This window comes from Haliotis rufescens, unplaced genomic scaffold, assembly GCF_023055435.1.
Source record: "Haliotis rufescens isolate VD_foot unplaced genomic scaffold, xgHalRufe1.0.p SCAF_9, whole genome shotgun sequence".
Taxonomy (NCBI): Eukaryota; Metazoa; Mollusca; class Gastropoda; order Lepetellida; family Haliotidae; genus Haliotis; species Haliotis rufescens.
Genome location: NW_025964383.1, coordinates 15,392,524 through 15,409,981, shown reverse-complemented (window position 1 = coordinate 15,409,981; position 17,458 = coordinate 15,392,524). Strand labels below are relative to the sequence as shown.

At 42.0% G+C, this 17,458-nt stretch overlaps 1 protein-coding gene across 1 annotated transcript in view; it reads left to right on the top strand.

The window, feature by feature from the left end:
• The window catches only part of LOC124150201 (glycerophosphodiester phosphodiesterase domain-containing protein 5-like), a 70,436-nt gene that overhangs the window by 28,620 nt on the left and 24,358 nt on the right, over window positions 1-17,458 (top strand). The gene's annotated exons all lie outside the window — the stretch shown is intronic.

Sequence of the window (17,458 nt, the reverse complement as noted above, 5' to 3'; positions counted from 1 at the left end):
AGGTCTTCAGCAACACATGCTTCCCTTTTGCTTAAAAGGCAACTATGCTTATTGTAAAAATTAGAGGCGACTAACGGGATCGGGTGGTCTGAGCTCGCTGCATGTTTATGCATGTCATCAAATCCCAATTGTGTAGATCGATGCTTATGATGTCAAACACTGGATTGTCTGGTCCAAACTTGATAATTTACAGACCACCGTCATATAGCTGGAATATTGCTGAGTGCGGCGTTAAAAAGTAAACAGACAAACAAATCATAAACATATTCTAAGAGAGAAAATTCTCCTTTGAGTTAAGTAATTGAGGATGCTGATGAAAGGCAGTTTTATGTACGGTGGATAAAAAATAATTTGATGTCCGTCCTTATAAAAACATTTCCGTTTCACACTTACTTATGTTTAAAAATAGATGACTAAAGGAAGTTGTTTTGATAAGAATCCCAGACAGCCAAATAAAATAGTCAAAGCCTAAGATGTTACATAGTAAACAGTGGTCTAATTAAGGGGAGTCCTGAAGGTGTTCTTCTATGGTATTTGACCCACTAAATCTTAACAAGTAATATCAGGGTCCTGACAAGGACCCATTGACTCAGGCTTGACACTGAATACTGGTAAATGTGAGGGGGGGGGGGGGTATGTGTGAGTGTGAGGGAAGTGGGATTGTTTCTGTGTGTGTTGTGAGGGAGGGGGAGGTGACTGTCATGAAACTCATGCTGGGGGCTTCTTTTGTGGGAGGAGTGTGTGTGTGTGTGTGTGTGTGTGTGTGTGTGTGTGTGTGTTGTGGGGGAGGGGGAGGTGACTGTCATGAAACTCATGCTGGGGGCTTCTTTTGTGGGAGGATGTGTGTTGTGAGGGAGGGGGAGGTGACTGTCATGAAACTCATGCTGGGGGCTTCCTTTGTGGGAGGTGTGTGTGGGGGGGGGGGGGGGGGTGGGGGGTGGCGTGTGATAGCATGGACTTGTATATAGGTCTGTGATGATAGTTGTGAAACTGATGGGGGGAGGGGGGATGTCGATAGTTGTCAAACTGATGGGGGGGGGGGGGGTCAAAAGTTGTGAAACTGATGCTGGACTGAGTGCCAAGTGCAACATTTGTAGGACTTCCTTCGGGAGGGGTGAGGTGGGGGGTGATAGACTTGAAACTGATGCTGGACTGAGTTCCAAGTGCTACATGTGTAAGACTTCCTGAAGCACTCATTGGTTCTTACTGATTGGGTCATCTGTGAGGTCAGATGCAGGTCAGTCTCAATGACCAGTCCCTACATCCCGACATCCAGGCTAGCTGTCACCCTGTTCGTGACACAACTGTGGACCTACAGGAACAGTCATACTGTAAACATAACCTGGCACAATGTGGACTAAAGTGAAAGATTTTGGAAAATATTTGCTCAAGATGGTGAGTTTGATGAACTTTCAGTCGATTTCACAACAATCTGTTAAAACTAGACTCTGATTAATCTGGATTTATGTCAATTCTGGACCACATTTATGGCCCAAATTTACTAACCCTAAGATAAATGATATTTTATTTATTTATTTATTTATTTATTTTTTTATTATTTTTTTTTTTTTTTTTTTTTTTATTTATCTATCTCATGAGGCCTCTGTCTACATAGGAATAAACTGTCACAAAACATGCATGAGTCCTGTTTAGACTGATTCCACTGTAGAATGTCAGATGGGTTTACAGGACTTTACTGTAGTTGAGGGTTTGACACTGATTGATGATGGTTGTGTGGGGCTCCAATTGTTGTAACGTGCTCATTACCCCTGATTTGTGATGGTACAAGAATTCTGAAATCCATATACCTAAAGACAGACCAAGATAGATTATATCACAATAATGTTGCCAAGGCGATTAATCAAAATTTGAAACATCTGTATCTGGATGAGATCGGAGAAATAAATATTACCATCAGTATTGGCTACAGCCGCCTCCCCAGTACCATGTGGTCGGTAATTCTTCAGCGCATAGCGTAAATAATCTTGTATGTCTTCCTTCATATCTGTCTGTCATCTGTAAACAATGGTTCAGCGTTGAAAACATTACAGCACAATAAAACCCTATAAAGTAAACACAAAACTAACAATGTCCTCTTCATCATTTTTGGCAGAAGTGCAGATGAGCAACATTCTCTAATTCTGAAGGGCGGTCGGTAGTCTAGTGGTTAAAGCGTTCGCCGTCATGCAGATGACCCGGGTTCGATTCCCGACATGGGTACAATGTGTGAAGCCCATTTCTGGTGTCCCCCGCGTGATATTGCTTGAATATTGCTAAAAGCGGAACAAAACCATACTCACTCACTCACTCACTCTAATTCTGATTCTAGCAAAGCTTATCACATAGCCGAAATAGTAAACTTTATGTCTCGGAAATAGACACAATATTGTTATCTAAACCAGGGTCTACCAAGTATTATTCAGGCCAGTGTAAAATATATCTGAGATGTGGGGACTGGTCGCCCAGTAAGCTGCAATTTGCTGTATGTCAGGGGCATCACGTAGGTGTGCCAGAGTTCTAATTATCCGGGTTTGAATCTCAGAAATAAACCCTGATTATGGTTCATGGTTTGTCATCAAAATACCCCATCGCCTGGTGTTTCATCAAGGTAGTAATGCCAAAGACCTGTGTTTCCTCCCACACCGTGTCGTGATGGAACGTACATACTGTTCAAAGCCATCTTCCCGAGGCAGGGTGTTGACTGACTATAAAAGTCCAATTTCCACCTTTGCCGAACTAGGTTGCAGTTTCGTGGCTCGATTGTAGCGCCACCAGTGGCTATTACAAGTTATGTCACTTCTATGTCCCTCCTTTTGACAAATCACATTCCACCTATCATAATATTTGCATTTGCTTGAAACAAAATGGCGGCACCCAGTCAGAATGATCTGATCGATAATCCAGATCTAGATCGTAATAAAACAAGTCTTTAACCTCCCAAAGTGCATCCAATTATTTGAGCACCTTGATTAAAAACATGAAAAGGTTTGGAAAATATCTGTCAACTCCGAGTTGACGGTACACATGCTTTGCAAATACTGCAATGGACCTAAATCGCACGGAAGTTTACGAAGCGGGTGTTGATTTCGTTACGAGATTTTGATTCGACTATGCATAGACTCGTTAGTCGAGCCAAGATATTACTAGCAAATTGCAGCCAATTTCGGCAAGAGTGGAAACTGGACTTTTTGTTATCAGTTAACTCCCTTGCCTCGGGAAGATGGTTCAAAGCAGGGTTGAACCCAAGTCACTGACTGTATATAATATTTTAGCCATGGTATAACCTGTCGTATATCCCCTTTGACTGCCATCCGTCTCCTGCATCCCCTGTGTGCCCGGTGTGACCTTCTGTCAGTGCAGTTAGCAGTCAGGGGCAGAGACCACCATGTGAAGCTGCTGGGATTGAGGGATGTGTCTGGAGTAACCACGGATGTTGTCATTATATAACCACACTGAACTCATGGAAGAGAGGACCTTTTAATTATCCAGGTTGTGTGGTTATTTTCTAGATTAAGGATGACATCCAGCTGTCCTTAGCCTTATTCCTACTTTTAGAGATTTATTAGGAGTGTGAGATGTGGGGTCAGAAGCCACCATTTCTTATCAGTTCTTGGGGCCTTGGATTGTTTTGTTTTTTTCAAAATAATTTGTTCCAGAAGATACTTGAAGAAAGTAATTTTGCTTCAGATTACAAAAAATAATTGCTAGATCTCCTGAAAAGAAACGGGTTCAAAATATATTTGTTTTGCCTCAGACTTCACTGAGTGCTGTGAAGTGGCAATTAATTTATTTGACACTGGCAGCAGGCCAGCCCATGTTTCAACTTTGATACATGTACGGAACCAGGGTGCCACCTGGTTTTGTCTGGTGCAGCTGAGTTTTAATGTCAAGTGAAATCAAGTTCCTTAAATGGAGCCCTGGATTATAATAAACAGTGACAGTATACTATGCACACATGTATATATGATAATAGCCCAATAAGCAATTCTGACATGGGAGTGGTGTATTATGTCACATCATTATGTGGGCTATATCGGGAGGAAGGGGTAGGGGTAATACAAGTGCACAGTGGGGTCAGTCCTATACAAAAATAGCTGTCACCCACACAGTGTGTGTGTCAAGGTGCAAGGCATCAGTGTAGGGAGTGTAGGATACAAGGGAAACGCTGTCTCCCATTCCCATCTCAACATCTTCATCCTGGCTGGTGTCACACATTGTCAGCTCCTCACAGTGTCTGCTGTGGGGGGATGTAGATACAGGTGATATCATCTCCTCTCTACCTCCGACATGAGTGTAGATTTATGTGTACAGAGACATATCATGATGGCAGCTCAGGAGGTATTGTCAGGGGACATTAATTCACTTCAGGGCACATTAATTCACTTCAGGGCTCAAAACATTTCTCAAACCCAACTTGTCCTGCAGGGCAAGAAGATAATATTTTGAACTTGTCCAGCAATATTTTCACTTGCCCTGTTAAATTTCATAAGGGGCGGTCAGGTAGCCTAGTGGTTAAAGCGTTCGCTCGCCATGCCGAAGACCCGGGTTCGATTCCCAACATGGGTACAATGTGTGAAGCCCATTTCTGGTGTCCCCTGCTGTGATATTGCTCGAATATTGCTTAAAGAGGAGTAAAACCATACTCACTCACTCACTCACTCACTCAATTTCATCAAGTCTTATGTTCTCAGTTTTTATTTACGGAAGACAGTGCAAAATCTGCCATCTACGTTCATCTCCGCCAATTCAAACTCGCTCAACCCTGCGTCTTGCAGGGTTTTTTTTGTTTTTTAATTATCATACTGTTTTTGAGACATTTTCCTTTTCTTGAGCTCTTTGTTAGGGAAATCATGTTTTTTTTGTTAACCCCACCATCTCCATTTAATATCTTCCGTATGCCAGAAAATCAATCATGACAGCTGTTCACTATCGCTTTGACATTTGAGTGTCAGTAACGAGTCGCTCACAACAAAAACACTTTTTGTTAATTATCTCTTTTAACATGTTTAAAAACTAGTTTCGATACATGCTGCACAAACCACTTCCTGTTTACTTCTGTAACCTGATGATCTTCTCAAGGCAAGGACTATAAAATCATGTGTCAGTACCTAGATTAAAATTATAAAAAGATTTGCAAAATACCTGTAGATGACCTGTTGTCTAGTTTGTTATGCGATTTGGATTGGACTATGCATACACTTGTTAGCCCAGTCAAAATGTAACACCGGAATTCCAGCCTAGTTCGGCAAGGGTGGAAACTAGACTTTTAATGTCAGTAAACTTCCTTGCCTCGGGGATGTGTTCTGTAATAGACAGTTGCCAAGTAAATCGTCTATTTATGATATTAGCAACATGTATGAGGTTGTTATTACTTAGATCGTGCAAGGGATGAAAACATATTTTAGGTTCGAAATTATCTTGCATATTGTATTGAAAACGATTAGACATAATTGAAATATATGTACTCTCCCCGGTAGGATGAGCGTTTCTTCAATTCTTTCTCGCCCTGCACATGTTGCCACTACGAGTGTGGATTTTTCGAACCTTGCACTTTCAACATTTCTGGAGTCACTGTCAGATCCATGAATGGACACAACGCAGCAGTAGTAGGACAATACACGGTTGCATCGGTGGGTCACGATTTGATATAAGTATGATCACAGTCACACACAAAGCAAAAAATATTAGTTCTTACTTTACCTACATAGTCTACATCCCTCATCAGTCACTCCATCTGTCACACTTTCATTAGTTTTTGTCACTTTTAATTTTTTCTTTATTATTACCATAACCATGCTGGGTTTGATTCTCCACATGGATACAATGAAACCCTGATCTTGTGTTCCCTGCAGTGCTGAATAATTGATTGAATATTACTCACCCAGTGTCTCCATGGTTCACACTTAGGTTTTGGTGGTGGTGTAGCTGAGTGGTGAAAGTGTTTGCTAATATCCCACAGAATACCTGAGTTTGATTCCCCTAATCTGTATAAAGCCCACTTCTTGTGTCCCATGCCATGATATATCAGGAATATTGCTTAAATTGGCAGAAAGCCATGTGTGACTCACTCACTCACTCACGAAGATCAGGGGTAGAATAGGCCTTCAGCTGTAAAGGGCGTCGTAAGAGGCGACTTACAGGATCGGATGATCAGGCTTGCCGTCTTGGTTGATGCATGTCATGGTATCCCACTTGTGTGGATTGATGTTCATGATGTCAATCACTGTATTGTCTGGTACAGACTCAATTATCTACAGACCAGCCTTATATATCTGGAATATTGCTGAGTGTGGCGTTTAACAACAAACAAACACACATTGATCTTATCCAGGTTTTTGTATTGTTCTTGCTGTGTTCTGTGCCTGGCCTGCACCTTGTCAAGACGAGCCTAGCTAGCACCAGAGAGCTTTACTCCCTATAATGTTTAGTTACACTGACAAATGACCATGGCTGGCTCAGGGAGCCCCCAGCAAGGTGAAGAGTGGTGTGGAATGCTAATTGGGTGCAGCTTCATAAATCTCTCACTGCAAGCCATGATTGATGTTGTTACAAATTGAAAACAGAATTTCAAAGTAATTACTTGACACTGCCAAAGTTTCACCAAATGCAAGAGGCTGGATATGGGACTGTATATATTATTCATCAGTGTTAACTCCCTGTGATAGGCCACTCAATGCCATACATGCCTCACAGTCGGCACCACTGACTCACAAGTTCCTTTTTCTAATTTTTCTTACCACACCAAAATTTGGATAAGACTCTTCAGTGCAAGGTATCTTTTTTCTTTCTTTTTATGGGGGCACGGGTGGTCCAGTCGTCTAAGGCGCCGCAATTTGCTGTGCAGAGTTGCATCCCTTGGGCATGCCAGAAACCTATGATTATGGGTTCAAATCCCTGTTCACTCTGATTATGTTTCTAGGTTTGTCAGCCCATACCCGTGCTTGTGGGTTTCACCCAAGTGGTAAACGTCTCGGACCTGCATCACTAAGAGATTTCCTCCCACATTAAGCTGACTGGACGTGATAATACTGGAATACTGTTAAAAGCGGTGTTAAACCCAACTCACTCACTCTTTCTTTTTATACTCATCAGTAAAAGTGACATGTCTGTGCTGTATAGCAGGAATATTAGCTGGAGTTTTAAACAACAAACAAAACAAACAAAATGTTGTTGACTATGACCTAAAACAAGATTCTCTCACAGCAGTGAAACGTTTGTTGCTTGGCTCTGGCTATTTGGCGACAACCCACAAGTTGGATTCAAACACCACTTTCTGCTAACTCAGCGGTTATGATGAATATTAACTCTCAAGGCAATAACAAGTACCTGGTGTTAATCCCCAGGAATAGGCCTTTGCTAAAAGATCACATGAACAGTCCCTATAGACTCTTCAGTTCAAGGTTGACTCTGCCACACATTAAGCACAACACATGGCACCCTCTGACATCATTGATAACCGGGATGTGTACTGATGACAGCTCTGACATTGATGTGGCAGGAAGTTCCTGATTCCGTAGAAGATACATAGTAGATATATATGAGGATCCTGAGGGGGGGAGCAGGGATGCACACCCTATATATATCGGCCAGTACATAATTGTAAATATTTGAGCCTGGCCATACAATCCAGTGGTTGACATCATGAGCATCGATCCATGCAATTGGGATATGATGACATGCAATCAACCAAGTCAGACATACATGCACTCTCCTGGCAGCAGTATCAGGTTCTTCAGACTTCATCTTACACGTGTAACTCCCTCATCGGATGCCTTGCCACCCGATCCATTTAGTCGTCTCTTACAACAAGGATACGCTGTAGCATGGGATGTATGTTTTTACCGGTAGCCCCACGGGTTTAATGATAAGTAATGTGGGTGATCAGATATGCCATACAGACCCTGAAACACAACCAGATCTGAAATTCCCAAAGTAGTACATGGGCCAGTCAAGATTTCTTTATATCAGTAGACGATTTTAACAGAAATCTTAAAATGTTCTCATTTCAGAGGGTAAGTGTTTAGTCTAACTCTAAGTGTAAACATATTGCAACACAATAACAAACACATTTGACTTGGCTGGCAAACACAATTTGATTTGAGCACTGTTTGTATATAAGTAGCACTAGTCCTTAGGGCTGGGACTGGTAACTCGGGTACCTGGGTCGGTTGGGTACTGAGTAGGACCTGGGTACCCACAGGACTACCCGGACCTGTGTTTTTCACGTGATAATATTGTTTAATGGCAAAAATTACCTAGAACTCTATGGTTACACTATATGTGATAAATGTTCACATTTCTTTCTGACTTTATATGTTTGCATAATGATAAAACATCAGTCAACTTCAGTGTATGCAAGAGAAGATCGGTTTATACGTGCATCCAAATGAATTTGGCAGGAGTACTGTCAATCTTGGTAATACCCATTAGGTGAGGTGAGGTGAAATTGGGTTTAACGTCGCGTCCAAGATTATTGCACTTATATAGCGACGTGCATGCATGTGTATGTGTGTGTGTGGCTGCTTGTACTAGTCCGGACTGATGCCGATTTATAGTGCTAGCTCACTGAGATACCATGCCGCAGTTTAACATGAATACCCCACTCAGACACAGTATACTGACTCCGAGCCGACCAGTCCTTGTTTTAGCCCCTTAATGCCGAGCGCCAGACAGGGTAACAACAAGTACAATCTTTTAACGTCTTTTTGTATGACGCGGCCGGGGATCGAACCCTGGACCTTCCGCTCTCCGGGCGGACGCTCTACCACAAGACCACGGAGGCGGTCAATACCCATTAGGACATGGTTTACCTATCTCTTGAGACCTACAGCGGGTACCTGGGTAGGGTCGGGTAATAGGGAGGTGGGTACCTGGGTAGTAAATTTGGACTCGTCCCAGCCCTACTAGTCCTGCACCATGACTGTGGAATATATTTTTATTTTATGAAAAATAAATAAATCTAGAAACGTATGTAAAAGCAAGTCTAGCCAGCTCTAGCTAGCGCTATTGCACAGAAATCAGCATAGGTAAAATTATTTTTTTCATTTCAAGAAGTCAAGAAGGGTATTGTGTAGTTTAAGATTTCATAGACTAAATGATCGTCTAAAGTAGCACTTGTGACAAAATACACCTCAATACACAGTGTCAATGAGATAGTTAAATCTCTGAAATTAACAATGAAGGTAACTCCTGTTGAGAGGGCCTCTTTTTGCAAATATATGGTATCCTAATGTACCCTTATCTCTACACACATAAAAAATATGATAACATTTTACTTCTGGACAGCTGCCATTTTTTCTTGGTGAGACACAGAACACACACGGCTGATTAGAAGCAGGGGCTTTGTTTAATGGAGGATAAATCTCGCCCTCAGGAACAGCCAGATAAAAGAAAGATCAGTGATGGCTGCCCGACCAGTCAAAGAGTGGCGTTTAAAGTATGTTTATGTATGTCAAGGGTCATAATCACTACAACCTGGAAAAAAACCATCCCACATGTTGGAGGGAGATAAGATTCTGACATGGGGCATCAGTGGGGTGAGTGGGCCGCCATACACTGACCACCTGTTGATGCAGGGGAGATTGGAGTGGAATGTCCGGGGCTCATGCAGATAAGTCCATGGGACCACTGGCAAAATGCTGGCTCCGAATTGTTTGTTTGTTGTTTAACACCGCACTCAAGCAATGTTCCAGCTATGTGACGGTGGTTCGTAAATAATCAAGTCTGGACCAGACAATCCAGTGATTGACATCATGAGCATCGATCTACGCAACTGGGATACCATGACATGCATCAACAAAGTCAGAGAGCCTGACCACCCGATTCCGTTAGTCGCCTCTTAAGACAAACATAGTCACCTTTTGTGGACCTCTTCTACCCCGGATCTTCACGGGTCAGGGGTTGCAGTAACTGATCTGGAGTATGTGTATCAACGTTCTGGTCTCGTCAAATCCTCCTAGATGTTGTTGTATGCCACATCAACAACACAGGAGCTACACCATGGCAGCCTGTAAATGATAAATCAAGGCAAGATTAACCAGTCAGAAATAAGTCAAGGGTCCTTGTCATAACCCTAATGTTAGACATTAATGAGGTCCAAACATTCAACCGACATTAAAATATGACCTAAAGGACCCTGGCACCCCCCTTAATGTCAAATGCTGCAAGTTATTGTTTGATAAAAGAACGGTCCACGTCATCTAGGTACGTTGACACGTGCAATAAACCGATACTGTTAATTCACCTCTAACGACAAGCAGAAGGTTGCTGGGTACATATTCTGATCTGAGACTCATACCCTTTATATATTGTTTTGTTTCCTGTTTGCTGGACTCTCTGTCTGTCTGGGGGCACGGGTGGCCCAGTCGTCTAAGGTGGCGCGATTCGCTGTGCAGAGTTGCGTCCCTTGGGCACGCCAGAAACCTATGATTGTGGGTTGAAATCCCTGTTCACCCTGAGTCTGTTTCTAGGTTTGTCAGCACCATACCCATGTTTATGGGTTTCACAAAGTGGTAAACCTCTGAGACCTGTATCACATTGGGCTTTCCTACCACATTAAGCTGACTGGCTTATACTGGAATACTGTTGAAAGTTGCGTTAAACCCAACTCACTCACTTAGTCTGTCTCAGTGTCTGAACCATATCAAGATTTCCCTTCCACCCAGTCCTTTCTGTAATACTGTGACCCAAACTCAAGCAAGTCTGGATATTCCACAGGTTCCGAAAGTCACGTGATACAGGGGCTCCATTTCAATTTACATGTAGTTGCTTCTTTCTATCAAAACAATACATTTTGAGAGACTGCATATTGAGAACTAATCATAATAGGATGACCACAGTATCTGGAATCTCACAGAAATGTTAAAAATGAACTTTTTACTTGTCGCACAACTTAAAAGCTTTTAGCGTAAAGAGAGTAAGAGTTGTGATAAGAGGTTATGTATAAAACTTGTCTATATCTGTAGGAAGCATTCCTCAGGAGTTTATAACTAGGTGGTGTGGAATGAGATGTGAACAGCTTGGGGGAGGCGCCTCCATGCTTGGCAGCAGTTCCCAGTCAATGTCAATATATAGTTATACCAAGGTTCCATCCGTCCGTCCGTCCGAAAATGTTATCCGTGCGATTTCTTTTAAACTATTCAGTGGATTCATTTCGAACTTAGTACATATAATCTGTGTCATATGGAGGGGTGCAGTCAAAAGAAAAAAATTGTTTATATTAATGTTCCATTTTTTTATGAATTTTTCAAACCCTAACCCTATCCATTATTTAATTTGAAACTACTGACACACTAGGTGGGTCGGGGGTCGCTCACTTTTGCCCTTGTTTAGAACTTGATTTAAATGTTTACATTTTTTTTTTCATTTGAACATTGAATAACATGTTATAACTAGGTGGTGTGGAATGAGATGTGAACAGCTTGGGCGAGGCGCCTCCATGCTTGCCAGCAGTTCCCAGTCAATGTCAAGCATGCTTGGTGTTGTCAAGCTGTTCATTTCTTAGAACTTGATTTAAATGTTTACATTTTTTTTTTCATTTGAATATTGAATAAAATGGTATATTTCCTCAATTTACTTTTGAAAAAATGTAATTGTTTATCATGTTTGTTTCGTATTTTGTTTCAAAAGTGAAAAAGCTGTCGAGAAGATGATGTTGTAAAGTCATTAGTTTGGATGGGTAGTTGTGAAGTGTATAGCATGTCGACATCCATGCCTGAGTTGAGACACGTGTAACGCAGGATAAGATTGCGAGACCAAGTCGCCAGGGGAAATGGACTTCACAGATAAAAACAACACGTCGGCAATTTTTCGACAAAGAAATGGGAAAAATATGACTTGTTCCCTTTTCATCACATATGACTTAACACGTTGAAAATAACACACTTAAATGTTTAATTACTTCACTGAGGATTGGGCAGATGTGTGAGTGAGTCGGCAGCTGGAGGTGATTGCTGGCCTTTGATGGGAGGAAACTCCCTGGCGTGCACTTCCAGGCCTGGGCCTCATCTCCGCTGTGTCTTGAGTCTTACTCCAGCAGGTTAAGTTTAGGTCGGCCAGGAGACTTGTGTCAGTGTGTGTTCAAGAGGCAGGAGAGAGTGTTCCTACTGACCCAATTTCCTACTCCACACCTCAGTGGGTTTGTGAGGTCACCCAGTAGAGTGGTGTGGTTAGTTACAGCTTCTCAAGGTGTTTGTTGGGCATCCAGTAGAGTGGTGTGGTTAGTTACAGCTTCACAAGGTGTTTGTTGGGCATCCAGTAGAGTGCTGTGGTTAGTTACAGCTTCTCAAGGTGTTTGTTGGGCACCCAGTAGAGTGGTGTGGTTAGTTACAGCTTCTCAAGGTGTTTGTTGGGCACCCAGTAGAGTGCTGTGGTTAGTTACAGCTTCTCAAGGTGTTTGTTGGGCACCCAGTAGAGTGCTGTGGTTAGTTACAGCTTCTCAAGGTGTTTGTTGAGCACCCAGTAGAGTGCTGTGGTTAGTTACAGCTTCTCAAGGTGTTTGTTGGGCACCCAGTAGAGTGGTGTGGTTAGTTACAGCTTCTCAAGGTGTTTGTTGGGCACCCAGTAGAGTGCTGTGCTTTATAAGTTACAGGTTGGTGACTTGCTGGTCCTCCGACTCTCATGTTGTGGATTGGGTGGTTAGGTTGGTGACTTGCTGGTCCTCTGACTCTCATGTTGTGGATTGGGTGGTGAGGCTTGGTGACTTGCTGGTCCTTCGACTCTCATGTTGTGGATTGGGTGGTCAGGTTGGTGACTTGCTGGTCCTCCGACTCTCATGTTGTGGATTGGGTGGTGAGGCTTGGTGACTTGCTGGTCCTTCGACTCTCATGTTGTGGATTGGGTGGTCAGGGCTGGTCCTTCGACTCTCATGTTGTGGATTGGGTGGTGAGGCTTGGTGACTTGCTGGTCCTTCAACTCTCATGTTGTGGATTGGGTGGTCAGGTTGGTGACTTGCTGGTCCTCCGACTCTCATGTCGTGGATTGGGTGGTGCGGTTCGGTGACTTGCTGGTCCTCCGACTCTCATGTCATAGATTGTGGCTCACAATATCCAGGGATTTATCTAGGATTCGAGATTAAGGGTCTCTGGAAGAGAAATTGGGAAAATCGATCATTTTGTTCTTATTTTCTTAAATTCAGTGGTATTTTAGACAGGTGTGATAACACTGCATTCAGTGCAATGATGTTAACCAAACTGTTGAGGCCTCATCCTCTATATCTGTCCTGTTGTCAGTGAAGTGCAGGTCACCTCTACACAGCAGTACCACCATCAATAACATGTATGGTGATTAACATGAATGGGGAAATATTAGTGTGATTTCTCCAGGCCAGTTTGGTAAGTGTTCTGGCGCAAGCAAAGAACGATGAGAGGTGTTGAGACTGTAGCCTGCATACATAAACAAGATGGTGCGTGGTCACAAATGGGTTTGAAACAGTGGTTGTTCCAGGGTCTCGTCCTCAAATAACCAGGATCTGTCAGGCAGCAGGCGTTCTGTACTTCACTTTGTCTGTATACTGTTGGAAAAATAGTAATCAGGTGTCCATTTCTGACTGCAGTTCTCAGTGGAAGTCGTTTCAGTAGAGTGGCAGGTTGTTGTTCAACTACTTGCAACAAAGTTCTACTTCCCTTGTCACAGGAAGTGTGCCCTCCCTGCAGAGATGGGTATCTGTGATTGTGTGAAGTAAGCCCCAGTCACAGTCCCATGGGATCAAGACTCTTGTCTGAAGATTGCTGTACATCCCCTGTAGGCTAGACTCACATTTGGTCTATGAAATCTCATATTACACAATACCCTTCTCGAATCTAAAAATAAAAAAAATAATTTTCCCTATGCTGATATGTGAGCTAGCTAGAGCTGGCTGGACTTACTTTTGTATATGTTTCTAGATTTTTTTATTTTTTTTCATAAAATAAATATATTCCTCAGTCATGGTGCAGGACTATTGTGCATCGTAATGATTAAAGTACGTATTCCGTAGTTTGTTGGCTCTCTGCTGGATTTCATTGGTAGGCCTGATTATGAACTGCAGGCCTCTTGTCCGACTGTCGATTACTGCACCATGCCAGCTCGCTGACAGACAGGCCAGCCGGTATGGCTGGCTATTGATATAAACCTCAGAGATTGAAAATCGTTAAGTAACTTGGAGCAAATATGCAAAAAGTTCAGAGACAAAACAACATTTTTCACGTCTCTGGTTAGTGGCGACACATTCATGCATGGATTACTTTGTGGACATTTGAGATATAACAAACTCAGCTGCTTCCTGTCTTCGGCAATGGACAAAAACAAGTCTGCTTCAGTAGTTAAAACTTTTTTTTCATAACAATAGTGTGAAAAGATATTATCGATGACACAATTTTCATATTGATGATAGGGGTGGTTGGGTAGCCTAGTGGTTAAAGCGTTCACTTGCCTCTCCGAAGACCCGTGTTACTCCGAAGACCCGTGTTAGATTCCCGACATGGGTACAATCTGTGAAGCCCATTTCTGGTGTCGTCCGTCGTGATATTGCTGGAATATTGCTAAAAGCGGCGTAAAACCATACTCCCTCACTCATATTGATAATTGTTAATATTTCTTCACATCGACGATAATTCTGATTATCAATCTTTTTGCCAGCCCTACTGGCTGGTGCTGCAGCAGTATTCACAGGAGGTGTGCACATTCACACATCATCAGGATGAGGGAGTGCTTCAGTACCGTATATAACCATAGTTGATTCGATCTCATAGATAAACCGAGGTAGTAACGTAATCACCGGTAGATTGGGAGAACATGTGTGTATATATACAGCTGATTGCTATTTCTGGCTTAGTTTACGAGACAATACACACAGTAATCTTTATCCCTGCATATAAAACAATGCCTAGCATAACAAGAAATACAATCTGAATGGTAAATCATCATGACTAGTGATGTTTAATCGCAAATTGCACATTTTCATTGACAAAGTTTGTTATGGTGTTGTTCCTTCACCTGAAACGATACAATGTTTTTTTACAAAGAGAAAAAGAATTTGATGAAAGATTAACCCATACATAAGCCGACCCTTTTCTACAGAATATTTTACTGGTCCTCAATATTTGGTTTATCTGCAGTCATAAATGGTAGCATTCGTCACCGCTCGCTCCTTTCTATAACCTGCAAGAAGACTCGTCCCCCTATCGATGAATGTTTTGTGTGAAAATATGACAAACCAAACAGAATGGGGGTATGATTTCAAGTTTTTTGTCAAAGAATCCCTCAGAAATAATTTTTGGTTTTACATATGACTTGCATCTAAAAATGTACCCAAGACACAGTGAAATGTGTTCAATCATACTGTATAATTAAAAAATATATGTGAACCATTACGCAACGAGTTGACAATTGTTTTAGGTTTTGCGCTAAGACGGAACCTGGTCGCAAAAATGGCCATGAGAAGGGCACAAGTTGTTATTCGGCTTGTCCCAGAATAACACGAGTTGGTCACAAACTGATATGGTAGGTGGTCTGCACAGGGCTACACGCTGTGATGATACAGAGGCTATTGATGCTGGTGTTGATGTGAAGTTCCTTCTGTGTGATGGGCTTGGAGGGTCCGAGCAGTCTATCAAAAACGGCAAAACAAACACATAAAATACACAGCAGCTCCTGATGTCTGCTGGACGGGAGGCCCTGCTTCTCTGGGTTAATCCTTCATCTGTGCCTCATCCTTGTCAGACGAGATTACCATGTGTAGCAATGTTGTTATATAGTAACTTAATAACAATTTCGTCTCTGAAATGACACCATTTATCGACTGTTAATTATCTTTGTATAAATAAGTTCTTATCCACATTGCAGACAGTGGAGCAAGGTTGATTGTGTACAGTTGGGTATGGTCAGCTGGCTCACCTGGTGTAAATTCAAGATTCAGTGTTCAAGATTCTTCATTACAGTATTGGAGGACTCGTGGCCCAGAGTCAGGCCTCAAAGTTGCCACTAAAACGGTCGCCAATGCGACCTAAATTTCAATTTGTCTACTGTCTAAAATTCAGAGGTAGCCAAATGACTACCTTGAAAAATATCTTGTGGCGACTAAATTCTATTGCTTCACATATGTAGACACAAAAATAAACATGTCTGCTACTAATTGTACTCACAAATAATTCCTCCTAAAGTCAACAATGAACCGAAATACATGAATATTAATTTAATTAGTATTTTATTTTAGTTGATAGTTTATTGGATAAGCAAGGATATACCTATAATCTAGTAATATATACATGTATTGCATCATTGTTCGAGTCATAAATAATAAAACTCAAGTACAGTTTCCACTCATATACAATTCCAAGACTAGTGCTATGACCTGTGCATTTAATAGTTATTTGATAAAAGATCATTTCAAATGCTTTGGGCTACTTACAATATTGGCTTGACCTCTTTAATATACCACTGGCTACCTGGAAAAAAATATTTGTAGCCATAACTTGGTAAAAATGTAAACTTTGAGGCCTGAGAGTACAATACAAGTTTGGTTTATCAGAGAACAGACAGTAGGTTAAGGCAAGAAACAGGTAGAATCCAGTCTGTGAGAAAAGCTTTTGAGTCTGGAAGGCCAACACTCACAAATTTTTTCAGATTAGTCTTTGTACATGGACATTTAATAGTTGAGCTAATACCAAACAGAATATTCGTAGATTCCGCTCCGGACTAGTGGCGTGCGGTAGAAACTAACAGTTTTAGTCCACAAGGTAAAAAGGGCAATTTTCTACTCATCCTTAGGATACCTTAACTATTGGGCAGTTTGGCAAGAACTATAGGACTAGAAGGGCAGTCGGGTAGCCTTGTGGTTAAAGCATTCGCTCGTCACGCCGAAGACCCGGGTTCGATTCCCGACATGGGTACAATGTGTGAAGCCCATTTCATGTGTCCCCTGCCGTGATATTGCTGGAATAATGCTAACAGCGGCGTAAAACCATACTCACTCACTCACTATAGGACTAGCACCAATTTCTATCACTGGCTTTAGGCTCATGTTATTTATAGAATTTTGTTTAGATCAGTCTTTGTACATGGACGTTTAATAGTTGAGCTAATACCAAACCTGAATATTCGTAGATTCCGCTCCGGACCAACGTCTAAATTCACGATTGAGCTTTAGGCTTATGTTATATTTTGTCCGGAATGGGTCCTAGCTGTCCAATGTCCCACCAGGAGGAACACGTGCACATCAGTTGTGAACATGCACTGTAGCTGGCTACCTGGAGTTGGTATGGAATGTGATTTATGGGCTGTCAAGTACTCAAGTGGGTTGATGAAGAGATGCTTTTATATCTGTAAGTGTTTGTTTGAAACTGTCTCTTGTTTCACGGCAGCACAGCTCCTTTACACCATGATTGTGTGTGTTGGAGATAGGGTGTGTCTCTGTGACCTGGTCTGGTGTTGGAGGTCTCTATGTCTGGGAGGAAAATTAACCAAGAACGTCCACTATCCT